This window comes from Podarcis muralis, chromosome 3 (assembly GCF_964188315.1).
Source record: "Podarcis muralis chromosome 3, rPodMur119.hap1.1, whole genome shotgun sequence".
Lineage (NCBI taxonomy): Eukaryota > Metazoa > Chordata > Lepidosauria > Squamata > Lacertidae > Podarcis > Podarcis muralis.
The window spans coordinates 103858580-103884697 of NC_135657.1; the positions used below are offsets into that span (position 1 = coordinate 103858580).

The following is a 26118-nucleotide window of genomic DNA, read 5'->3' on the forward strand; positions in this document are numbered from 1 at the left end:
GTTTTGGAGTTCAATACAACTGAACGGAATTGGAATACCTTTTCTCCAAGCTACCTTTGGAATCAATCCCACGGTTGTTTTTATCTCCACATGTGGTGATGGGCAGGCATACAAATGCCTCCCACTCCTTGGGAAAGGAAATCTGCGCCATGCTGAGAAAAATCAGCAGAGTGGGCGAGATCCTGGCACCAACACCTTCCTGTCACTTTTGCAGTCAGTTGGTGTGCACGGTAGTCAGAGATACCGTTGTGCTACTATCTGATTCTGACTGCATACATAGTTTGCCTTGAACAGTTGCAAGTGTTTAGTTATAATATATAATACCAAAGTGCCTTTATGTATGCTGACTTTCAGTCCTCCATCAAAACAATCATATTAATGAGGCAGCTACTTCCTCCAGCTTGTCCCATTCCAAATGGCCTGGCACCTTCAACTAGACTTTTATGTATGTACATAAGCCAAGAATCTCTTGAAATGTCAGTGCTAATTTACAGTAGTTTTTCATATATGAGCCTTCCTTAAAAATCCTAAAAATGGGGAGGGAGCTGTAATCTTCTGGACGCATTCCCTTGTATTTGTTCGTTCAGTAAAACTGAGCTATTATCTGCCTTGTTCTACTTGGTACAGAGAATTCTGCAATAATCCTTTATCCTAATTATACCCCTTCAGCCTTCATCTTCTTCCCAAAAGCTACTTCTTTTATTAGCAAAACTACATTGTTAATTACAATCCAAACTACGCACAACATTTCTGAACAGCTATCAAGTGTAAATCAAGGGCTTTTGGCTGTAGATCTAATTAACAAGAGTAAGAAAACGGTAATTCGTGGATTATCTAGTTTGCCACAAAACGGATCCCAACATCTTCCAAGGCTTTGCCAGATGCCAAAATGCTGCCCATTCCCCAGATGTGTCGAAGAAAATCGGGACGGATGGCAGCCCTACCTATGAGCGACATCCTCATTTATATTAGGGCAGTGTGTTTAGCTTCAGCCCCAAACCTGCTAATAAAACAAAGGAGGAGTTCAATCCAACATCATTCCAACCAATGGGAATTTTGGAACTGGTTTCAATAGAGTTAGGCTTTGGAACTTAAGAGCCCCGCTCTGTTGACACTGCATGGACCTGTTGCGTGGCGAGTTCCCGCCTCCCACCAGTAGGAATAACGACACGTGACAATTAATTTAGGTTAATGGGCTAAAATTGGCCACAACTTTATTGGTTACAGGTAAAGAGCGGTATTGGCTTAGGCATTGGTCCTATCCGACTATCTGGCTTCAGCCTGTTTGCTTGAAGACCAGGAAGGGTTACCACCAGCAGGGGGAGCCCTGCTGATGCACATCAACTAGGGACTCCCCCAGGGTCACCGCTCGGGGGCACGCTTTAGGCCCTGACCTCCATAGGCTTCGGACGAGGCCACGCCCCCCGGAATCCTTTACCGGACTACCCTTCAATATTTGGTGGAGGTGATGCCGCTCCTCCCCCCCAACACATCTACATAACAATACCCCTACCAATGCCTAACCTCCAAAACCAAAGAAGTTGTGACGATTTGCTACGAGGTAGGCGAAAAACCGGGGACGCGGGTGGCGCTGTGGGTAAAAGCCTCAGCGCCTAGGGCTTGCCGATCAAAAGGTCGGCGGTTCGAATCCCCGCGGCGGGGTGCGCTCCCGTTGCTCGGTCCCAGCGCCTGCCAACCTAGCAGTTCGAAAGCACCCCCGGGTGCAAGTAGATAAATAGGGACCGCTTACTAGCGGGAAGGTAAACGGCGTTCCGTGTGCTGCGCTGGCTCGCCAGATGCAGCTTTGTCACGCTGGCCACGTGACCTGGAAGTGTCTCCGGACAGCGCTGGCCCCCGGCCTCTTAAGTGAGATGGGCGCACAACCCTAGAGTCTGTCAAGACTGGCCCGTACGGGCAGGGGTACCTTTACCTTTACCTTAGGCGAAAAACCAAATGGCCGGTGCCAATTTGCCAAGTAGGGCTGCCGTCCGTCCCGATTTTCTTGGACACATCCAGGAAATGGGCAGCATTTTGGCATCTGGCAAAGCCTTGGAAGATGTTGGGATCCGTTTTGCGGCAAACTAGATAATCCATGAATTACCGTTTTCTTACTCTTGTTAATTAGATCCACAGCCAAAATCCCTACCAGGCCCCTTAACAGCGACCAACCGAGGTCCATAGCAAGGTCAGAAGGGGAACCCTGAAGGGAGGGTGGGTGGGAAACCTAAGAAGCTGAGAGGCCAAAGAGGGAGATCCCAGGCCGCGCTTGCCTTAAATGAGGCAAGCCACCCCCATGAGCCAGCCGATTGGCTGGCCAGGGGATGATGCGGCCCGAGGATTCCCCTGATTGTGCGGGGCTGGAAGCCAGCCTCCGAGCGCGTGTTGGGGGCGTGAAGCCCGCAACACCACCTCCTCCCGAGCTCAGAAGTGGGGCTTTGTCTTACACCAACTTTCTAAGCCAAATTGAACATCCCAGCTGAGCACCTCTGCTTAGAGGTGCGGATCATAGCAGCGGAGATAAACCGTCCTGCATTGTTTTGTAATGTTTCTGGCACCATCTTTCCTAGTTGTGAATCCGAGAGGTTACCCACCCTATATTAGTCATAGAGACTCAGCCATAAAAACCTGCCTGCATTGTAACTGGATGGAACTACCCAACCAGTTGACCCTGCGTTTTGCAACATAAACAGAGAGGAAATGGGCCAGATATGTGCAGAATCCTGTGCAGGGCGATAATAGGCCAATTTCCGTGTTATTTTTCATGAGTAAGTTTTAACAAATCCCCTGCTGCGCCCTGGTAATAACTGCAACTCCTGACAAACCTCTGCATTGTTCCTTTCTTCTGGGGCTTCTTTTGACACTGCCTTTCGTCTTAGTCATGTCAGCAGGAAAAGCAGAGGGAAGCAGCGCAAAGCTGTCAAATCCCTGTCACGTGTTTCACCCTTTCATATATAATTCTTGGTTCACAGTAGGGGGAGAGATTAATGTAAAACTTCATCCTCGCCCTCATGCTGACGGAGCAAAATCTCGCCCGCAAAATAAAATAAAATGGCTGAATAGAACAGTTGCCAGAACGTTCCACGAAGATTGAGCGTTAACAGGCTCCCAACCGGAGAAAGCAACAGAAATCTTAAACGGCGCACCAACCAAAGCTATCATCAGGAACTCCTTGCAAGGTTATGCTATTCACAGGGGATATAAAGAACTTCAGCATGTATTTAGAGAACGTCTGCACCACAAAATACAAAGTAACACACCCACAAGATTATTAATTGGAAAGAAATCTACTGTTTCCTTCTTTCTCATCGACAAGAAGCAATTAGTTAATTTAATCAACTTATACACCAAAGTTTCCCAAACTTGGGTCTCCAGATGGACTACAACTCCCATTATCCCCAGCTTGCAGGATCAGTGGTCATGGATGGTGGGAATTGTAGTACAACAGCAGCTGGAGACCCAAGTTTGGGAATCCCTGTTATAGACTGACACAGAATGAAAACCGTAAAATCGCAAGTCTAGACTGTAAAGCAAATGAAAAAACCCACCATCGACAAAAAGGCAGAATCAGAATACTAAAACAAAATATGAAGCAGAGCAACCTAAATATAAACAGTCAAGGAACGCCTGAACAAACCAGTATATTTTTAATGGGTGTTGAAAACACATCACGGTTTATGCCTTTTGGATTGTATGGAGGTTGCTGGTGGTTGGTGACACTGCAGAAAAGGCCCGCTATCATCCAGCCGTTTTCAGTTTGTTCGATGCCTCAGCTGCTCAAAAACCAAGGCCTTAAACAGGATGAGATTTCTTCTGTATTCAGTTACTTAATTCGTCAAGATCAATTACATGACAGGAGTTCACCAGGGCATGTACTACTCTGGCAAGAGAGTACGCAAGCAGGTAGGGTCTTAGCCGCGTACCAGATGGAGCTGGTAGACAGCTGCCCTGGACACCAAATTAACCTGCGCCTCCATAGCTTTTTGGCTGGCACTCTAAGCAGGAATATTCTGGTGAGAAGGCAACATTCATGACATTTAAAGAGGAGTTACAGACGTGTCAGGCTTTCAGCACCCTGAGAAGCACCGGTACGGAGACGCACCCAAAGCAAAAATGTAAACAGTGTACCAGGGTGCAGAGTTTAGGCACAGTATTTATTTGTGACAAACTAGTTTCCTGTGGTGGCGTTCGCCTGGATATGGCATGGCACAGATTGTGGGTTTACACCAGAAAGAGCGTTCAAGGTGGGCCAATAGGTAAAAGGTTAAGGTAAAGCAGTGTTTCCCAACCACTGTTCCGCGGCACACTAGTGTGCCGCGGGAAAAATTAAAAAATTGAAAGATTTTTTTTTTAAAAGTCAAAATTTCGATTGGGGCGCCGTCACTAGATGACCCCTGGGGTTCCCTCCCTCCCTCCCGCTCTGCGCCTCCCTCCTCCTCCTCCTCCTCCGGGGAGGCCCTTCCTGGCTCTCGGCCAAGGCTTGGCGGCTGCCACTCACTCACTCGCTCGCCCACCCGTCCCTCCATCCCTGCACCCGGCCTCTCCCCCTCCGTCCCCGGCGCGGGGGCTGCCGGGATCCGTAGTCCCCTCGCCCTTGGGCTCCGCGCCCGCGCGGGGTGCGCGAACTACGTTTCCCAGCGTGGCCTGGCGGGCCGGGCGTTTTGTTTGAAGTGCTCTTCTCCCGGCCATGGAATGAGCGCAGCGGCGGCGGCCGGGCGGGCAGGGGCTCTTCCGTGCAGACCCCACGCAGCCTGCCTGCGCCCCCCGGAGATCGGGCGGCAGGATGGAGCCCGGGGATCCCCGCGGAGGCGGAGCGGCGGAGGCAGAGGCTGCCCCCCAGGTAGGGCTGCGTCGGGGGTTTTTTATTTTTGCAATGCTGCATCCGCGCCGGAGGGGACGCATCGGACCGCGGGGAGACCCCTTGGCGGGCGTGCAAGGCAATGCATGCGTGCAGGCGTTGCATGGAGTGCAGTGCAATGCAATGGCAACGCGGCGCCCTGCATGCATGTATGCAACTTCCACCGGCGCTCCGGACTTGGCAGGTGAGGGGGGTCCCCATTGGGCGGCAGAGAGAGCCGGGAGGGCGAAGGGGAGCCGGGGGGGAGCAGCGCTGCTCCCCGAGCCGAGCCCGGGGGAAAACTTCGGCGTCGTTGCGCCGGGTGTTGGAAGCGGAGGCTGGCGGGGGCCCCTCACCTGCAAAACCTGGTCGCCTCTCATATATTTCGTGCATTGCATTCATCGCCCGCTTTCTCCTCCAAGGAGCTCCCGGGGGCGCGCGTGGTTCTCCCCGTGTTATCCTCGCAACAACAGCCCTGCGAGGTGGGTCAGGCGAGTGGCCCAAGGGAGCACCCAGGGATTGTCCTGGCCAGGTGGGGTGATTTGAACCCTGCTCTCTGCCCGGTCTTCGTCCTCATTTAGCCCCCACATGTGCATGACTGTGCATGACTGAGGTTTTCCCCCCTCGTCTTGGCTATGGTGTGAGTCTGTGCTGTTAATTAATGGGGTTCTGCCTTCAGCCCTCAAGGAGGTGATTATGTAATTTGCTAGCAATTCATGTCCCTCCCGGCGTGACGCTGCGCGCTGACGTCACGGGGCTGTAATGGTGGTGTGCCTCGAGATTTTTTTCATGAAACAAGTGTGCCTTTGCCCAAAAAAGGTTGGGAAACACTGAGGTAAAGGACCCCTGGACGGTTAAGTCCAGTCAAAGGCAACTATGAGGTTGCGGCACTCATCTCGCTTTAAGGCTGAGGGAGCCAGCGTTTGTCCATAGACAGCTTTCCGGGTCATGCGGCCAGCATGACTAAACCGCTTCAGGCACAACGGAGCACCGTGACAGAAGCCGGAGCGCATGGAAACGCCATTTACCTTCCCGCCACAGTGGTACCTATTTATCTACTTGCGCTGATATGTTTTCGAACTGCTAGGTTGGCAGGAGCTGGGACAGACCAATGGGAGCTCACCCCGTAACGCGGATTCGAACCACCGACCTTTGGATTGGCAAGCCCAAGAGGCTTTAGATCACAGCACCACCCGCATCCCTGGTGAGGTGGGCTAATAATGCTGACATGTCACTGGGAAGTGATTTGTTTATGTCAATACAGATTGTTTTCCAGACAGCAATGATATGGTGATCCTTAGAAGGGACTAAAATACAGGACGGACTACTAGCATAATACAATACAGTATTTATAGTATTTATAGCATTATAGTATTTATAGTATTTCAACGGCTTAGGACTGCAATACCTCTAGGATCGCCTCTTTCCATGTGAACCTAGCAACCTAAAGGACCCTGAGATCATCTGCTGAGGCCCTTCTTTCCTTGAGAGGTTTGTAGGCTGGGAGCATGAGAATGGGCCTTCTCTGCAGTGGCTCCCCATCTGTGGAAAGCTCTCCCCAGGGAAATTTGCCTGGCGCCTTCATTATACACTTTTAGGTGCCAAGCAAAAATGTTCCTTTTTAACCAGGCCCTTTCGTTGATCTGATTGACATCCAATGCCCCTTTAAAATGTGTTGGGGCTGAACATGGATTAAAAGCCATATAAGGAAACTTAGTAGTGTCAGTTGAGAGCAGTGTCAGTTGAGTGCTGGTGGTTGCTAGGTTGAGGAGGTCCTTGTGACACGCCCTTCATTGTGACACCTCCCTCTGCTGGCTCCTTGGTCACTAGGGCTCTAGAGGCATAACAATCTCCTTTGGTTTGATCATTCAGTGAGTGAGAGAGAAAGTGGATGGAGATGTAAGTAGAGTTTCTCATCATCATCTGCATTCTGTGCTGATAATGCTCCCTGACAGTGGCTCTTTTGGCGGGAAGGGGGGTTATTGGCTTGTTGTTTATATTCTGATTATATATTTTGTGGTTTTTATGTTGATCTTTTCTGTGAACGGCCCTGAGACCTCCAGGTATATGGTGGTATATAAGTTCAATTAATAATAATAATAATAATAATAATAATAATAATAATAATAATAATGGTACAAATATGGCAAGAAATATAATATCCATAGGAAAATATGTGGAATGATAAAAAGACTACCGCCAAACATTGCGCTGACATCCCTGTGCTCTTAAGGATTTGGTTTCCATCTTTGTGTGTACAAGAAAAAGTACACCTGAGGGTGTGTTCACACATTTTTGTTTTTACCTTTTGATTCTATTAAGATAATTCAACTAAAAAATAAAAAAGCTGTCACATGGAAGATGGAACAAGCTCTGGAGGGTAGGACCCAAATCAATGGATTCAACTTACAAGAAAGGAGATTCCAACACAACCACAGGAAGAAATTTATGACAGTAAAAGCTGTTTGACAGTGGAACGGTCTTCCTCAGAAGGAGGTGGACCCACCTTCATTGGTGTTTTGTTAGTAGAGGTTCGATGGCCATCAGTCATGGTCGCTTTAGTTGAGAGTCCTGCATTGCAGGGGTTTGGACTAGATGACCCTGAGGATCCCTTCCAACTCTGTGATTCCATTATTTACTTCTAAGCCGTCCCCTTGTTGTGGTCCCGTTCTGCTAAGTGACGGCAGAGCTGAGTGGCGGGCGAGGCCAGGGGATACTTGCCTGAGGGCAGAGTCCGAACACAAGGTTCAGTCCACTCCTAAGGTCAGCAGTATCTCAGTTCAGTCAGATGGTCGGGGGGGGGGGGTCAAGAAAGGCAAGAGCCCATGGTCACGAAAAGCAAGAAGCAGCAAGGTCTGGCCAGGAACGACTAATGTTGTTTCCGGCAACTGACTGAGGCTGGAAACCCTGCTTAAGAAAGCTGGAGCCAGCTGGTTCTCATCAGGAGCAAGAAGGCTGATCAGCAGCAGGTGGAGTCACTTCACCTTTTGTTCCTTCAGGCTGCTGCTCAGCAGGTGAAGCCGGCTCTTGGCCCTTGACTCTTGGCCCTGTGCAGTTAAAAAAGTCTAACAGTGGCAGGCAATCTGAGCCACACACAGCCACCTTAGGTGCAGCAGGAAGGGCAGGGAGTGGCTTGCCATCTTTACCGCTCAAGTGGTCTCTTGTAACTTCCACGCAGGAAAGAGGTAGCCAGCGCTTCCCAGCGAAAACACTCCCCTCCTCGCTTCCCAGTTCGCCTTTCCGCAGGGTAAAGCCCAGTTGCACAACAACTGTGGCAACTATAGGACTCAAAACACTTAACAGCACCCATTTGTCTGATCCTCACAACCTTGTGCGCAAGGCAGGAAGGCTTTGTCCGGATCATGCTCGGGGAAGGCTGGATGAACCTCTTCATGCACTGAAGATCCAGGGACAATCATGATCCCCTGTCAGGAAGCTGTCATTGTCTCCTGGCTGGTTGCCCAGGCAAGTATAAAGACAAGGAAAAGTTTCTTACAGTTCTTTATTTATTCCAAACTTTACAGAGAGAAACTATGGAACCCAGCTTCTTGGATAATGGCGTTGCCCCGAGTGAATCTCCACCCCCCCCCCTTCTCTCCCACTTCCTCATTCATCATCATGTCCTCCACAGGTGCCACTAAGTGCCCTCTGTCTTTGAGCTCTTTGCTCTCCTACTTTCAAGGCTCGCCGGGTTCTGGGAGAAGGTGTGTCTGGAATGCTTTCTAGTGACGACGTGTCAGCCAACTGTTGCTCTGGCTCTGTCTGTTCCTCCTCTCCCATGATTTCCCAACTTTTCCCTTCATCTGCCTCTGAGTTGTGACCTCCTGCAAATCCCTGTTGTAAATCTATACTGTCTTCCTCTTCCTCCCCCCTGGAAGGGTCAGAATGGGGAGGCAGTCTCCGCCACTCCTCCTCCTCTGCCCAGCCCCTGACATTCCCCAACTGTAGTTAAGCCAGGCATAGGCAACCTTCAGCCCTCCAGATGTTTTGGACTACAACTCCCATCATCCCTGACCACTGGTCCTGTTAGCTAGGGATCATGGGAATTGTAGGCCAAAACATCTGGAGGACTGAAGGTTGCCTATGCCTAAGTTAAGCAAAGAAAAAAATAGATCTAGCTGCACATGTAGTATAAAATGTGTCATTTGGCCCTGTGGGCGCCATCTTCAAGTAATGTCCATGCCTCCTCTTCCTAAGCCGGGATGCAGGTGGTGCTGTGATCTAAACCACTGAGCCTCTTGGGCGTGCTGATCTGAAGTTCGGCAGTTCGAATCCCTGCGATGGGGTGAGCTCCCGTCGCTCTGTCCCAGCTTCTGCCAACCTAGCAGTTCAAAAGCACACCCGTGCAAGTAGATAAATAGGTACCACTGTTGCAGGAAGGTAAACGGCGTTTCCGTGCGCTCTGACTTCCGTCACAGTGTTCTGTTGCACCAGAAGCAGTTTAGTCATGCTGGTCACATGACCTGGATAGCTGTCTGTGGACAAATGCTGCCTCCCTCCGCCTGAAAGTGAGATAAGCACCGCAACCCCATAGTTGCTTTTGATTGGACATCCATCCAGGTGTCCTTTACCTTTTTACCTTCCTATCGTACCTAGCATGTCACATTTATGCCCAAGCAGTGGCAATGCTCCACCAGCACATCAGCAATTACAGGTCTGGGTTTACAGATGGTGCGAAAACTTCCATTTTGCTCTTGTGCCAGCGTCAAGGCAGTGAAGCCTGATCAGATGCAGCCCTGCACAATCCTGGTGGCCATTTGCAGAAATAAACCAATAATTTGCATATAGATGCTAGGCAGATCCATCGCAAGTATACAACTTGAGCATACGGGAAAAGATTAATCTTGTCACTTGCACTACTTGTACTGATTGAAGTCTATTTGCAGCGGATAGCAATGGAAATAGATGGCACAAATGTAGTTTAAAGCTTTTTATATCCACTCCCCCATCCTCCGGAAAACCCCTTTCAAATGTTAAAACAAAGCTTCAGTAGTTATTGTAGCTATTGCTCCCCAGGTACATCTGCCTTTTAAGCCATTCATTAATCATCAGTCATCAGATTAATAACGTCCTCTGTGAATACCTTTTGACAATCTGCAATTAAATACCGTGGAAACATTACTTTATTTTTATTTATTTTTAAATGAATCATGCACCGGCAGAACAAAATGAGTGGATTTATGCTTTCGACTTAAGACGTCAACAGTGGTCAGGATGGTTAGTCAGCTAGGCGAGTCAACATATGATTCATACAGAAAAACTAGCTATAATAACTCAAAGAGAGAGAAAATCACAGGCAGATTAATATTCTAGTTATGGAGATGCCTCCCCCCCCCCCAAAAAAAAACCCGCTAGAAAAGAAGGGGGGCAACTGATTTGTGGGGAAAAGAAAGTATGATCAAACATGGGGTTTTTAAAAATGCCAGGTGATGGGACTCATTGCCCACACTTTTAAAAAAATAAATTAACAGTGGGGTTCAGTAAGGAAATTAGCCGGCAGTTGCGGACTTCCCTTCAAAATATTTCCCCCTCCTCTCTAGGAAGCAGTGGGCAGAGCAGGTAGCAGAAGTGAAGGTCAGATCTCTATGGGGGAATATCACCTGTCATTTTACCTGTCACTCCACCTTGTAAATAGAAGGCATTGTTACTTCCTGCCTTTCCACCCACACCGTCCGCTCACTAAAGAGGCTGATTCACACAACCTCTGGGAGAAAAGCCAACTGCTTATATCCTACAGGGGCTGATGCTTTCGTTCAGCCTGGGTCCAAGCAGTGCAGGATTTACATATAAGCTAAACAAGCTATACCTTAGGGTCCCACTCTCTTGGGTCACCCCCCCCCCCGCAAAAAAAAAAACCTAAAGGGGAAAAAACTGGATGTACAAAATATAAGAAGTAAAACTAATAAAATAAAACCTACATACAGCAACAGTGTTTTGTTGCGTAGGCTCCTATTTATTATGTGCAAATGGCTTTAGATACCTATTAGGTCCATAAATTACCATAGAGCATACATTCAACACAAAAAAAAACAGTGACAATATGTTGTTGACAAAGGACAACTGGACATATAAAGGGCCCCATATAAAGGGAGAGCCAGTGTGGTGTGATGGTTAAAAGCGGTGGACTCGTAATCTGGTGAACTGGTTTCGCTTCCCTGGTCCTCCACATGCAGCTGCTGGGTGACCTTGGGCTAGTCACACTTCTCTGAAGTCTCTCAGCCTCACTCACCTCACAGAGTGTTTGTTGTGGGGGAGGAAGGGAAAGGAGATTGTTAGCCGCTTTGAGACTCCTTCGGGTAGTGATAAAGCGGGGTATCAAGTCCAAACTCCTCCTCCTCCTCCTCCTCTTCTTCCCATTACCTTCAGGACCCTTTAGATCGGCAAGCCGAAGAGGCTCTGGTTTAGACCACAGCACCACCTACATCCCTAACACTAATATGACTCCTAAAATACCACGTTACTTTAAAACTGTGTATGGGAGAGTAAAATTCTTAGGAAGAGCAAGTTTTCTAACAAGAAGCTGTTGGCGATGAAGAATGCTGAGAGATCAGAAAGCGTCCAATTCAAAGTGATCTATCTCTGCGTAAACAAAGCAAAAATACTTTGTGTTCCCTAATAAAAGAACTTCATTATTATTTCATAGCTACTCTATAGTCTTATACGACTTGGCATATCCTCTGCAAAACTAAAAGCACCGTGTGGCCACAAGCTGGAAATGGTAGGATATGCAATGGCAGGGAGTCATTTTCTCCGTTAGATAAATTACAGGACCTTTCTGCAGAAAACGTGACTCAGAACTCAAAATTCTGATGGGGGAACTCAAGGCCAGGGATCTGAAAGCACATCACCCATTTAAAGCATTTCCCCCAAATACTCCTAGGATCTAGGATTCGATAGTTTACCCCTCACAGAACTACCCCCTTAGTTACGCCCATGGGTGAGGAGAAGCTGCACACTTTAAATGTAGGGTATTTATGCCAGAGGCCATGGTGATTTTCATGATTAAATGGGATCTGAGGCCAGGATTTCCTGATCCAACACTCCAGGGTTTCACGAAGCACCCAAAATATGTACTTTCAGTGCCTGCCTACCAATGAGGCTATAGTCATACCAAATTATTTTTCATGACACAATGAAAAAAGGCCCTACTCAAGTATTATACTCATGAGTAAGCAGAACACATGAGTATGGCATGCTAGCTCCCCCACTCCCAGGGTTGCGATCTCTGCTGCCCTCCTTGAGTTGGAGGGCAAGTGCCCGCAATGGGGAACTCATACCCTCCAACATTTCTCCAATAAAAATGGAGACGTCCTATTCCATCCCCTCCAACATATCTCCGATGGAAATAGGTATGTCCTATTCCAACCCCTCCTTCATGGATCACTGCCTTGCCGTGGCGAAGGGGCTTGAATAACTCAGAGAAGCTATGAGCTATGCCACCCAAGATGGACAGGTCATAGTGGAGAGTTTTGACCAAATGTGATCCACCTGGAGCAGGAATCGGCAAGCCACTCTAGTATCCCTGCCAAGAAAACTCCATGGACAAAGGCATATAAATATTATGACACTGGAAGATGAACCCCTCAGGTCGAAAGGCGTCCAACATGCTACTGAGGAAGAGCGGAGGACAAGTACAAGTAGATTCAGAGCTGATGAAGCGGCTGGGCAAAGCCGAAAGGTCGTTCAGTTGCGGATATACCTGGAAGCGAAAGGAAAGCCCAATGCTGTAAAGAAAAATATTGCATAGGAACCTGGAATGTAAGAACCATGAACCTTGGTAAGTTGGATGTGGTCAAAAATGAGATGACAAGAAGACTCCCTGGAAAAGACCCTGATGTTGGGAAAGATGGAGGGCGCAAGGAGAAGGGGACGACAGAGGATGAGATGGTTGGACAGTGTTCTCGAAGCTACCAGCATGAGTTTGATCAAACTGTGGGAGGCAGTGGAAGACAAGAGTGCCTGGCGTGCTCTGGTCCATGGGGTCACAAAGAGTTGGACACAACTAAACAACAATTCAGACCCCTCCAACATTTCTCCAATGAAAATAGGGACGTCCTAAGGAAAAGTGGCACAAACAGCAAAACCCAAATAGTGGTGACGCAAAGGAAAAAAATCCAAAACAAATCCTAAGAGCCATTAGTTCAATGAATCTGAAACAAGAAAAACTGGAACATCAGGTTAGAGGGTGAAGCCCAAGACAGCCAGGGAGTGCCAGCAGGCAAGAATCTGTCTCATCTGGTTATGGGTTGTATATGACTACATCATTTTTAGAGTAGGCCCACTGAGATCAGTGGACATGAGTTAGTTTATGATTAAGAAGTCCAATGATTTCAATGAGTCTACCATGAGCATGACTTAATCAACCTTATGTTTACTTCCATCCACGAGAAGCGTCTCTTTGCCAAATTCCCCTTCCTCGGGTCCAGTGAGGGTGGGCAAATGGCAGACTTTAAATGTTCGGAGAAATAAGATTCAACAACGATGGGGAAATAGCGCCAAGTAGAATTTAGCATAGGCAGTCAGGCAAGTGAGAGATAAACTCACAGCATTCGAGAAATAGCTGCAGGGGAAAAGGATCAAGAACTCTATTTTCTCTCCTCAGCTGAAGTGCATATTTCATGTGTGAAGAAAGAGGGGCAGGGGGGAAAATGGTATCCAAGGAGACAGCAAGTCCACATTATGCTTCAGGGCCCAGTCAGCCTCAAGTGCCTAGCAACACTGGACCCACATGACAAGCCTTCAAGACCACCTTTTGCTCGAAAACCCTGCAGTTAAAAAGCTTATCAAAACTGAAATTAAAACATTAAGAGAAAGACGAGAAGGGTGTTTGTAGGGCCTGGCAAGTAACCTCTTTCTCTTGGTCTGTATGTTTCCTCAACCCACAAGGGTCTGTGTTGTTCCACTCTATTTATGTTGCGGGCTCCTCAGGAGACAGGCTGGGTCTTCGCATCAACAACCAAGCAAAATCCATAGCACTCTGTGTGTACCAGACTCATTGGAGGCTAAAGACGACAGACGTTAAAAGAATATTAAAGACCCCACAGGGCTGAATCTGTGGGTCCCTAGCAGACTATATTGTTGGCCTTCTGACTCCCCAGTATGGGGTATTTGATTCTCCTCTCTCATGAAGGAGGCTGACACAAAAATATGTCGTATCAACGTACACTTTCATAGCATATTTTCATATTCCTTGGCAATATATAAATTGGCTCCCAACACTTACAACTTCATATGGCAAAGAACGATGGTTGGCTCAGAGATCCTTGTTGCTTTCTCTACACCTAATTGTTCCTTCTGTTTCTAGCCAAACCACCATCACTCATGGACGAGGAGGAGACAACAGTAATAATAATAATAATAAATAGTAATAATAGTAATGATGATGATGATAATAATAATAATAATAATAATAATAATAATAATAATAATAATAATTTATTTATTTATTTATACCCGGTCCATCTGGCTGGGTTTCCCCAGCCTCTCTGGGTGGCTCCCAACAGAATATTAAAAACACAATAGCACATCAGACATTAAAAACTTCCCTAAAAAGGGCTACCTTCAGATGTCTTCTAGAAGTCTTATACTTGTTTATTTCCTTGACATCTGATGGGAGGGTGTTCCACAGGATGGGTGCCACTACCAAGAAGGCCCTCTGCCTGGTTCCCTGTAGCTTCATTTCTCACAGTGAGGGAACCACCAGAAGGCCCTCGGAGCTGGACCTCAGTGTCCGGGCTGAACAATGGGGGTGGAGACGCTCCTTCAGGTATACTGGGAACAAGCTTGGGAGACCCCAAAGTTTGAAGAAATACAGTGGTGCCCCGCAAGACGAACGCCTCGCAAGACGGAAAACCTGCTAGACGAAAGGGTTTTCCGTTTTGGAGGCGCTTCGCAAAACGAATTTCCCTATGGGCTTCCTTCGCAAGACGAAAGCCCATAGGGAAATCTCCAGGACAGCGGGGAAGCGCAGCGCGTCTTCCCCACTGTCCTCGGACCTCCTCCGAAGGCTGGCGGCGGGGCGGAGAGACCTCCTCCCGCCGCCAGCCTTCATTTCTCCGCTATCCCGGACGGCTTTTGAAGGCAGGCGGGGGGGGAGCAAAGACTTTTGCCCCCCGCCGGCCTTCAGAAGAGGTCCAGGACCTCTTCTGAAGGCCGGCGGGGGGCAAAAGTCTTTGCTCCCCCCTGCCTGCCTTCCCGGGGGCTTTTAAATCCTCCGCTGTCCCGGGGTTTTTTAAAATGCTGGCGGGTGGCAGCGGAGGCTTCGCTGCCGCCCGCCAGCATTTTAAGATCGCCCCGGGACAGCGGAGAAGTCTCCGCTGTCCCGGGGTTTTTTAAAATGCTGGGGGTGGGAAGAAAAGCCCTTGTCCCCCCCCCCCCAGCCTTCAGAAGAGGTTGGGGGACAGACTGTCCCCGGACCTGGTCTGAAGTCGGTTTCCATAGGAACGCATTGATTGATTTTCAATGCATTCCTATGGGAAACCGTGCTTCGCAAGACGAAACACTCGCAAGAGGAAAAAACTTGCGGAACGAATTAATTTCATCTTGCGAGGCACCACTGTACCCAGTTCTTGGGGGAGGGACTCTTTAAATCTGGGAGGGGGAATCCCCAAACAACCCAACGAGGATAGGAGATATTCAGTAGCACAGACTGCTGTCCGACTGCTGCTGGGATGGAAGGGGCATGGAATAAATTATTGTGGATGGAGGGCCTGGGTGACTGACTAGAACAGTGAACCAGAAACATTTCATGCTGCGACATTTTGTTGCAGGTCTGTTTTCTGAGTGCTGGTCAGGAGTGATTGGTCCATCCACCCACCCCTATGCCAAGCTCCTTGCTGCCTCACCCCTCCCAAGATCCAGCAGTGATGCTTAGCACCGGGAGGCTAGGTGAGTAATCCCTCCCCCACCAACCATCTGCCCCATCTGCTACTATGCTGATCCTTACTGAAACACCCCATTTATGTGCTAGAGGGAGGTATCATCAAGATCAAGGGAACCCCAAGGTTTGAAATACTTTTTTAAAAAAAGTAGGGCTGGGGGTGGGGACTAAGTAAGATGGAAGAAACCTCCCAAAACAGTCCAGGGAATAAGAAAATAGAAGCTGCCTTATATTGAGGCAAGCCATTGGTCCATCTGGTTCATTATTGTTTACAACGGCTCTCTGGGATTTCAGCTCTACCTGAAAACGCTGGGGACTGAACCTGGGAAAGCAAAGCAGATACTCTACTACTGAGCTACAGGCCTTTCCCTAGAGCAAACATACTCAGTAGTCTTGGGAGGGCTGTCAACATCAGGGACGGGGCAGAGGAGGAATGGTGGAGACCACCTCCCCAGTCTGACCCTTCCAGAGAAGGAGGAGACAGGTCAGAATTGCAACAGGGGATTGAGGGAGGTCACAGCTCAGAGGCAGATGAGGGGGAAAGCTGGGAAATAATGGGAGAGGAAGAGGAGGAGGAGGAGGAGGAGGAGGAGGAGGAGGAGGAGGAGGAACCACCAGGAGGGCATCAGCCAGGGCCAGATTTAGGTTTGATGAGGCCCTAAGCTACTGAAGGTAATGGGGCCCTTTATATGTCCAGCTGTCCTTCGTCAACAACAAATTGTCGCTGTTTTTTGTGTTGAGTATATGCTATATGGTAATCTATGGACCTATAGTGGTACCTTGGGTTACATACGCTTCAGGTTACAGACTCCGCTAACTCAGAAATAGTACCTCGGGTTAAGAACTTTGCTTCAGGATGAGAACAGAAATCGTGCTCCAGCAGCACGGTGGCAGCGGGAGGCCCCATTAGCTAAAGTGGTGCTTCAGGTTAAGAACAGTTTCAGGTTAAGAACAGACCTCTGGAACAAATTGAGTACTTAACCCGAGGTAACACTGTAACAGGTATCTAAAGCCATTTGCACATAACAAAATATGTATTTTAACAAAGTAATTGTTGAACTGAAATACAATTGGAATTGTACATCCAGGTTTTTTCCCCTTTAATTTTTTGGGGGGCCTCCAAGAGAGTGGAGCCCTAAGTTATAGCTTGTTTAGCTGATACGTAAATCTGGCACTGGCAACAGCTGACGGACACAATGTCCTTAGAAAGCATTTGAGACCCCCTCCTATCCCAGAACCTGGCGAGCATTGAAAGTAGTAGAGCAAAGGGCTCAGAATCAAAGGACCTTCAGCGCCACCCGTAGGGGGAGAAGGTGACGAATGAGGAAGTGGGAGAAAAGGGGCCAAGGATCACTCGGGGCAACGCCATTATTCAAAGAGGCTGCATTTCCAAGCCTCTCTCTGTGAATATTGAATAAAAAGCAGTTGGTAAGGACTTTCCCTTGTCTTATCCGTTCCTGGCAACCTACCATGGGGGGTTGGGTCCTCTGCCGCCTGACAGTCGGCATGGATAAATGAAAAACCTGACAAGAGGGAGAACGGACGGAATTGAATAGCCTCAACAGGAGTGATCCACAACAGCAAAACTGAGTCGCAGGTCCCGCTTGTTCATTTTAATACATAGAGATGAACACAGAGGATTGGGTCCAGAGAAATTCAGAGCACTCCTGTGCTGCTGGAACCGGTCCAGGCTTGCTTGCTTGGCTTTTACATCCGCTGCTGCTCCTACTAGTGCAAAGTATTAAAAGGCTTCATTCAATGAAAGGTCAAAAGCACCTGGCACCCACCTGCCCGGAACCCTCACACTATTTGCCATGGATGGGACTAGTCTATTATCCTCAGGCTCCTATGGGCAAGGTGAGATTTAAAGAGCCGCAGCACAGTGATAGGGTGCATGTTTGACTGCAGAAACTCACAGGTGCAATCCCTGCCATCTGCAGGTAGGAGAGATCCCCGCCTCAAATCCTAGAGAGTCAGTGCAAACAACCACGAGCATGATAGACCAGTGGCCTGACATTATAAGGCAGGCTTCCTCAACCTCAGCCCTCCAGATGCTTTTGGCCTACAACTCCCATGATCCCTAGCTAGCAGGACCAGTGGTCAGGGATGATGGGAATTGTAGTCTCAAAACATTTGGAGGGCTGAGGTTGAGGAAGCCTGTTGTAAGGGATGCGGGTGGCACTGTGGTCTAAACAACTGAGCCTCTTGGGCTTGTCGATCGGAAGGTCGACGGCTCGAATCCCCACGACAGAGTGAGCTCTTGTTGCTCTGTCCCAGCTCCTGCCAACCTAGCACACCAGTGCAAGTAAATAAATAGGTACCCCTGTGGAGGGAAGGTAAATGGCGTTTCCGTGCGCCCTTTTTTCCGTCACAGTGTTCCGTTGTGCCAGAAGCGGTTTAGTCATGCTGGCTGCATGACCCGGAAAGATGCTGTGGACAAACGCCGGCTCCCTCAGCCTAAAAGCGAGATGAGTGCCACAACCCCATAGTCGCCTTTGACTGGACTTAACCGTCCAGGGCTCCTTTACCTTTTACCTTATAAGGCAGCTTCCTATATAAACCAGTGACTTTGGGACACTATACAACGCCAGCATTTTCCACTCACTTAACATTGTCCTTGTAATTACTAAGCTAGCATCCATACAGCAGTTCTTTTAATGAGCAAAGTGACTTAGGCATTCTGCGATCGTTTTGTCCTAATTACAAAACTGCTCCTAATCATTATCCCTCTTTGATAAATGGGCAACAGTCCTAGGTGAGATGTGCTATCTGCTAGATCACCTTGGTTCTCAAAGGCCTGGTGTTTACACCACATCAAGCTAAACAATGGGTTAGCAGGAGAAAGTGAATGCATGGGCTCTCCTGGAATCTGTTAGTTAAAAAAAAATTATTAAGCTTTATAGAGAAAAATACAAAACTTAACATATTACCGCGCTTTAAAACCATACCTAGACTTTTATCTAGATACAATAAAAGCACAAGGGGGGAGGGAGAGAAAGAAAAAGAAAAAAATTAAAGAGTAGAAAAGAGGTTAGAAAAGTAGAGAAAGGTTAGAAAAGGTAGAAAAATTAGATTCAGAAAATAACTTCACCTGTCCGCTTTATAAAAACATTATTCACTTCATAGAATCCAATATTATACCCAAAAAAGCCATTTTCTATAAACAAAATTGTCTTCAATCCTCAAATCCAGATATCATTATTTCTTTCTCTTTTTTTCATGCAAAAGGTCTATGGGAGATTTCCAATCTTTAACAAATTTTAACAATGACTTTTCTGTGATTAAACATGTTGACTTCTCTATCTCATCTAAGTCTGTTAGTTTTAACAGCCATTTCTTCCATTGTTGGTGACGAAGGATCCTTCCATCTTTGTGCATATATGGAGAGGAGCTTGCAAAGGAGCATAGAGAATATGGATCCATCAGTACTGTCTATGCTGACTAGTGGACACACTCCAAGATTTCAGACAAGGTTCTCTCCCAGGCCTACTGAGACATGCCGGGGATTGATAGGAGTCCTCTTTCTTGACATTTGACCCTAAGTTTTAGGAAGAACTCAATAGCACAAGCTGTTCAACAGCAGAACAGGCTGCCTCAGAAGGCGGAGAACTTTCCTTCACTGGGGCAAGAATTCAACTTTGTGCTCTTCTGATACAGTGGTACCTCGGGTTAAGTACTTAATTCGTTCCAGAGGTCCGTTCTTAACCTGAAACTGTTCTTAACCTGAAGGACCACTTTAGCTAATGGGGCCTCCTGCTGCTGCCACGCTGCCAGAGCACGATTTCTGTTCTCATCCTGAAGCAAAGTTCTTAACCTGAGGTACTAATTCTGGGTTAGCGGAGTCTGTAACTTGAAGTGCATGTAACCTGAAGCGTATGTAACCCGAGGTACCACTGTAGTTCCCATCAGCGAAAGCAACTTGGCTTGCCAGATGGAACGATTCCTCCTCTCTTCCCCACCTGTTTGCTGTTGCAGGGGTTCTCCTGAACCCCTCTCCAGCCAATTTTGGGGGAACACAGGGGCAGGAGTAGGGGAAAAGACCCATTGTGCAAGCAAGAAGTCCTTGCACAGTTGAATCCCATTCTAGGAGGTTTTCCTAAGCCAAGAATGGATGGCCACACCTATCAGGGATGCCATCGTGGTGGGTTTCCTGCAACAGCTGGCAATGGTTGCATCTCAGGTCCTTTCCAATTCTATCATACTAACACTACCCAATATAGATCTGTCAAAGCTCAAATCCGATTTGATCTCTTAGAGGGATAATTGACGGTTAAATGAGGGCTGCCTGGGCCAAATATGGCTTCCTATGGTGCCCGCAAGTATTGAAACATTATGTGAATCATGGGGCAAGCCGTGGGTTCACATGTACCTGCTAATCGGTAGTGAGCAAATCAGCTCTAGGGTTTTGTACTTCTCAATGTACTAGCCCCCGATCTGTTTTCTCAGGAACGGCTTCCTTATTCACCTAGAAAACTGTTTGTATCAAAATGAAAATGGTACACAGGAGGCCTCTGGCGAAGATTTATTTTAACTTGTTCCTTTGATTTCCCCTCAGCAATGAGCAACGCTCCCATTGTCCTTGCTTTCTCTCTCCCTGGAGCTCTCTGAAATGCCTTTTTCAAAAAGAGAAAGGAAAAAGGAGCACGTTGTACTGCATGGAAAAATAGCTATGATGGAAAGGCCAGTCTCATGAATAAAAAGACTGAAATTAGACGAATAGGGTTTCTTTCTCATTGCTGCAGTAGGCGTTAATAACATATCTTGAATGAAGCACGCCATGCAAAAAATAAAAAAAGGTATTCTGGTTAATCCACTTGTTGAAATAAAAGTTGGATAAGTGATGAAATAGATACAGTGGTACCTCTGGTTACGTACTTAATTCGTTCTGGAGGTCCGTTCTTAACATGAAACAGTTCTTAACCTGAAGCACCACTTTAGCTAATGGGGCCTCCCACTGCTACCACGCCACGGCGTTGTGATTTCTGTTCTCATCCTGAAGCAAAGTTCTTAACTCGAGGTACTATTTCTGGGTTAGCGGAGTCTGTAACCTGAAGCGTCTGTAACCTGAAAGCGTATGTAACCCGAGGTACCACTGTACATCTTTGGGCCACAGAAATATTCTACAGCTTTCCAGGCCTGGATAAATAATAGGTATTGTGAGCCTTTTTCTCATTGGTATAGATGGCCATTTAGGAAATGGCACGACATGCAAAGACATTTTAAATACAACAATAACATGGCACTATTCTGTGCTAGGGTGTGACATAATATCTTACAGGCAATGTTTCTCTTTATAAATATAGCTTTAGTGGTTCAATTTGTCATATTCAAAGCAGTACCACTGATACAAGCTGACCTGGATGTGTAGAATTTGGGTATATTGTTCTAATCCATTTTTTGTTTATCATTGATTTTATGTTTCGAATGATTTAAAGAGCTGTTTTATCTTTTTTTTTTTAACTGATAATTTTATTGTGTTATTCTCTTTGTAAAACCACTTTGAGGGGTTCTTTTAAACAATCAAGTGTTGTGTGTGTGTGTGGCAGTGTTTAGAGAATTAAGAATGTTTAAATCTCTTCCCCTGAAATAAATGAGGCTTCAGAGTTCTTCCAGTTTGGCTGGGTCATGCTTGCTGTGGTAGATGGTGACGATGTTAGTTAATGACTTAATAGTTGCTTTCTCTTACAAAAGCAACTCAAAGCAACTTACATCAATAAATAAACAACACAGGCATTAAAACCAGCATTAAACAAAACAGAGAAAAATTAAATTCTGATTGTCTCTCACCTCCACCATTACTATTTATGCAGTTTTATCCTTGTACTTTATGAGGAATACGAGGGGAGGTCTCTAAACCCAAACGGCTGATACTCTAGAAATGGACACAAAGGAAGCAAGCTCTCTGCTCTTTTACTTAGAACTTTACTGCTACCAGAATTATTGTTATCATTGATTTACCTGCGTACTGCTTACATGCCCAAATGGCATTATTTTATCATCAGTTATAAAATATTGACACATAATTAAAGCACGCAATGAAAAACAACTCCATCAGAATATCCAAAGCACCCACGATTAAAATAGACAATAAAACTAGCCCGTTACAAAGCACAGCAATTAAAACGGAGGAGCAATCAAAACAATTAGATCAGGAAGCTCAAGTTCAGGGGAACGCTTGTCAAAACAAGCGTGCCTTCAAGAGTCAGCAGAATGACAATATTGATGTGGCTTCTACTATTTCAGCATGGAGGCTGTTCACAACACTGGCACATCTACTGAAAAAGCCCACCATCATGCATGTTGTACGCTGAAAGAAAATTATATGAAAATGATGTACCGGTGGTATTTGACTCCTAATAAGTTAGTAAAAATGTATAGGATTAGTACAAGTATCTGATGGAAATCTAAAGAAAAAGGTGGCAACTTTTATCATATGTGGTGGACATGTAAGGTAATAAAATCATTCTGGGAAATGATATAAAATGAATTGAAGAAAATGTTTAAAATAACCAGAAGCCTTTTTATTAGGATTTGTAGGTACAAATATTCCAAAGGAGCAGAAAAGACTTTTTATGTATGCGACAACAGCCACACGGATCTTACTAGCCCAGAGATGGAAAGAAGACAAAGTCCCTACCAGAGAGGAATGGCAAACCAAGCTGTTGGACTATGCTATGGGTAGGCAAACTAAGGCCCGGGAGCTGGATCCGGCCCAATCGCCTTTTAAATCTGGCCCGTGGACAGTCCGGGAATCAGCATGTTTTTACATGAGTAGAATGTGTCCTTTTATTTAAAATGCAACTCTGGGTTATTTGTGGGGCATAGGAATTCGTTCATTTTCCCCAAAAAAAATTTAGTCTGGCCCCCCACAAGGTCTGAGGGTCAGTGGACCAGTCCCCTGCTGAAAAATTTTGCTGACCCCTATGCCAAAATGGCAAAACTGACCGGAAAGCTCAGAAACCAAGACGACCAAACCTCAATAAAGAATGGGGAAAATTTATAATTTACCTAAGAGACCACTGTAAGCAGATGAAAACATTAGCAGGATTGCAGTAACACTTGTACTGTAGCAAACACTAGGAATAAAATGGAGTGATATAAAACATGGATTATGGAATAATACGCAGTTGAAAAAGTTGACATTTGGACCCAGGGAGGGGAAGATGGGACGTCCAGAGATTCGGAGAAATCTCTAAACATGGATATGCATTTTGTATTGTTATAATTCCATATTTGGGGGCGCGGGTGGCGCTGTGGGTAAAAGCCTCAGCGCCTAGGGCTTGCCGATTGAAAGGTCGGCGGTTCGAATCCCCGCGGCGGGGTGCACTCCCGCTGCTCAGTCCCAGCGCCTGCCAACCTAGCAGTTCGAAAGCACCCCCGGGTGAAAGTAGATAAATAGGGACCGTGCAAGTAGATAAATAGGGACCGCTTACTGGCGGGAAGGTAAACGGCGTTTCCGTGTGCTGCGCTGGCTCGCCAGATGCAGCTTTGTCACGCTGTCCACGTGACCCGGAAGTGTCTCCGGACAGCGCTGGCCCCCGGCCTCTTGAGTGAGATGGGTGCACAACCCTAGAGTCTGTCAAGACTGGCCCGTACGGGCAGGGGTACCTTTACCTTTTATGTATGTATGTATGGGACGCGGGTGGCGCTGTGAGTTAAACCACAGAGCCTAGGACTTGCCAATCAGAAGGTCGGCGGTTCGAATCCCCGCGACGGGGTGAGCTCCCGTTGCTTGGTCCCTGCTCCTGCCAACCTAGAAGTTCGAAAGCATGTCAAAGTGCAAGTAAATAAATAGGTACCGCTCCGGCGGGAAGGTAAACGGCGTTTCCGTGCGCTGCTCTGGTTCACCAGAAGCGGCTTAGTCATGCTGGTCACATGACCCAGAAGCTGTACGCCGGCTCCCTCGGCCAATAAAGCCCAGAGTCGGCCACGACTGGACCTAATGGTCAGGGGTCCCTTTACCTTTACCTATGTAAGCAGCGGGACCTAAGATTATGCACTTCCTTCATCACTCCTGCAGCCCTGCCTCAAATCCTTTCACCGAGCGCAAGCTCCTTGCCTTTATTGCTAACCATCTCTACAGTTTTGCCCCAGTCTCCTTGCCTGTCCTCACAAATTGTTATACCTTCACCTGCATTCTTCTTGTCTTGCCCAGACTGCCCTGCTCAATTCTTTTCTTGCATGGCTTCTCTGCGGATGAGCAGACAGCTGCATTGGGGAAACCCAATGGGCGGGATATAAATTAAACACTATTATTATTGTATTATATATGGCATCTGCTCTGTTCCTGTCTCTTTCTTGTGTAAACACTGGGAAGACATCTGAGGGAAAGAAGGAACGGAAGAAGGAACAGTAGCGAGAGAGGAAGATGAACAAGAGGAAATGCTTTGGCTTTCTTCCAGTTGTGCAGGATAACTGATGGAATTAAGGGGCTGGGCAAAAGGCTTTGTGGGAAAAGTGGTTTTGGAAAGGAACACATCTTGACATCCATGGGAGCACTAAGGGAGAGTAACTTAAAAGGAGGAGAAAACCATCTATCTATCATCTTTCTTTCTTTCTTTCTTTCTTTCTTTCTTTCTTTCTTAACCTGAAACTGTTCTTAACCTGAAGCACCACTTTAGCTAATGGGGCCTCCTGCTGCAGCTGCACCACCGGAGCACGATTTCTGTTCTCATCCTGAAGCAAAGTTCTTAACCTGAAGCACTATTTCTGGGTTAGTGGAGTCTGTAACCTGAAGCGTATGTAACCTGAAGCGTATGTAACCTGAGGTACCACTGTATTTGATACCATGACGAAATAGCATTTTGAGTCACTATTTCCTTAGGAAATAGGAATCCATGCGTCTCCTATTCAGTTTGTAGGCCTCCTAAGGGGCAGAGCTCATGCAGAAGATCTGAGGTTCCATCCTTCATCTCTCCAGGATGGTCTGGGGAAATGCCCCCCCCCATCAGAAACCCTGCCGCCCATCAGTGTTGATAACCCTGAGACAGATGGACCCCAGGCTCTGACTTGGTCTAAAGTAGCTTTCTATGTTTCTGACTGTCCTTGCTACCCTTTTGCTTTTACTGGAAAAAGCAAACAGATGGGCTGAAACACTGCAGTTATACTGTGTAATTATGAAAGAATGCACAATTAAACATTTCCTAGAAGGGCCCAGAGCCAGATCACATTAGCTGTGCTCAATTTCCATTGAAATGAATGGGAACTAGTGATATAAGTGGAAGCAGCCCCAATCAATGGGTCAAGCAGAACCTCCCATTGATTTCAATGGGTCAGGGTTTCCCATACAGCATGCAAGTGCTATTCAGACAGATTCTCCCCTCCCGGCAAAATAACGAGATCAGGTCTCAGGTCTAAAGTATATAGCCGGTGCAGAACATTATCTTGACTGAATTGGTAATTTTTCGATTTTACCATGACAGCCTGTCTGACTGCCAAGGCTACAAAGATCTGCCAGGGGGCATGTGGAGAGCAGGAGAAGGAAATATCTTAAGCACATCTGTGTCTTTATAAAGCATCTCATTCCTTATGGGGCTTGATGAAGAAGACATGGGTAATTCATGGATGACTGAATCAAGGTTTGCCTTTTGAAGAGTGTTGTTGTTGTTGTTCAGTCGTGTCCGACTCTTTGTGACCCCATGGACCAGAGCACGCCAGGCACTCCTGTCTTCCACTGCCTCCCGCAGTTTGGTCAAACTCATGCTGGTAGCTTCGAGAACACTGTCCAACCATCTCATCCTCTGTCGTCCCCTTCTCCTTGCGCCCTCCATCTTTCCCAACATCAGGGTCTTTTCCAGGGAGTCTTTTCTTTTCATGAGGTGGCCAAAGTATTGGAGCCTCAGCTTCAGGATCTGTCCTTCCAGTGAGCACTCAGGGCTGATTTCCTTCAGAATGGAGAGGTTTGATCTTCTTGCAGTCCATGGGACTCTCAAGAGTCTCCTCCAGCACCATAATTCAAAAGCATCAATTCTTCGGCGATCAGCCTTCTTTATGGTCCAGCTCTCACTTCCACACATCACTACTGGGAAAACCATAGCTTTAACTATACGGACCTTTGTTGGCAAGGTGATGTCTCTGTAGCCAATGCTAGTCCTACTTAGAGTAGACTTACTGCAGTTAATGGGCCTAAGTTAGCCATGTCTACTAAGTTCAATGTGTCTACTAGCATTGGATCCAACCCATTGTGTCCTCTGGCCAGGAAGCAACAAAAGAAAGCAAAAGAAAACAATGTACACTTACTAGACGAAACATTTCTAGCCCACCCAGGGGCATCAGTGCCCAGCGAATTGGCAATGCCAGCAGCCTACATATGATTTTTATCTAAAATTGTATCTGGAGTTTTAGGCTCTCCATATGATGGTGTCAGGAAGCCCAGAACTGGCCAAATCCCAAAGCTATTAAGGAG

General features: G+C 47.0%; 1 protein-coding gene across 1 annotated transcript in view; it reads right to left on the reverse strand.

Moving 5' to 3' along the window:
* VSNL1 (visinin like 1) overlaps positions 1-26118 on the reverse strand; it is a 105737-nt gene that overhangs the window by 54807 nt on the left and 24812 nt on the right. The gene's annotated exons all lie outside the window — the stretch shown is intronic.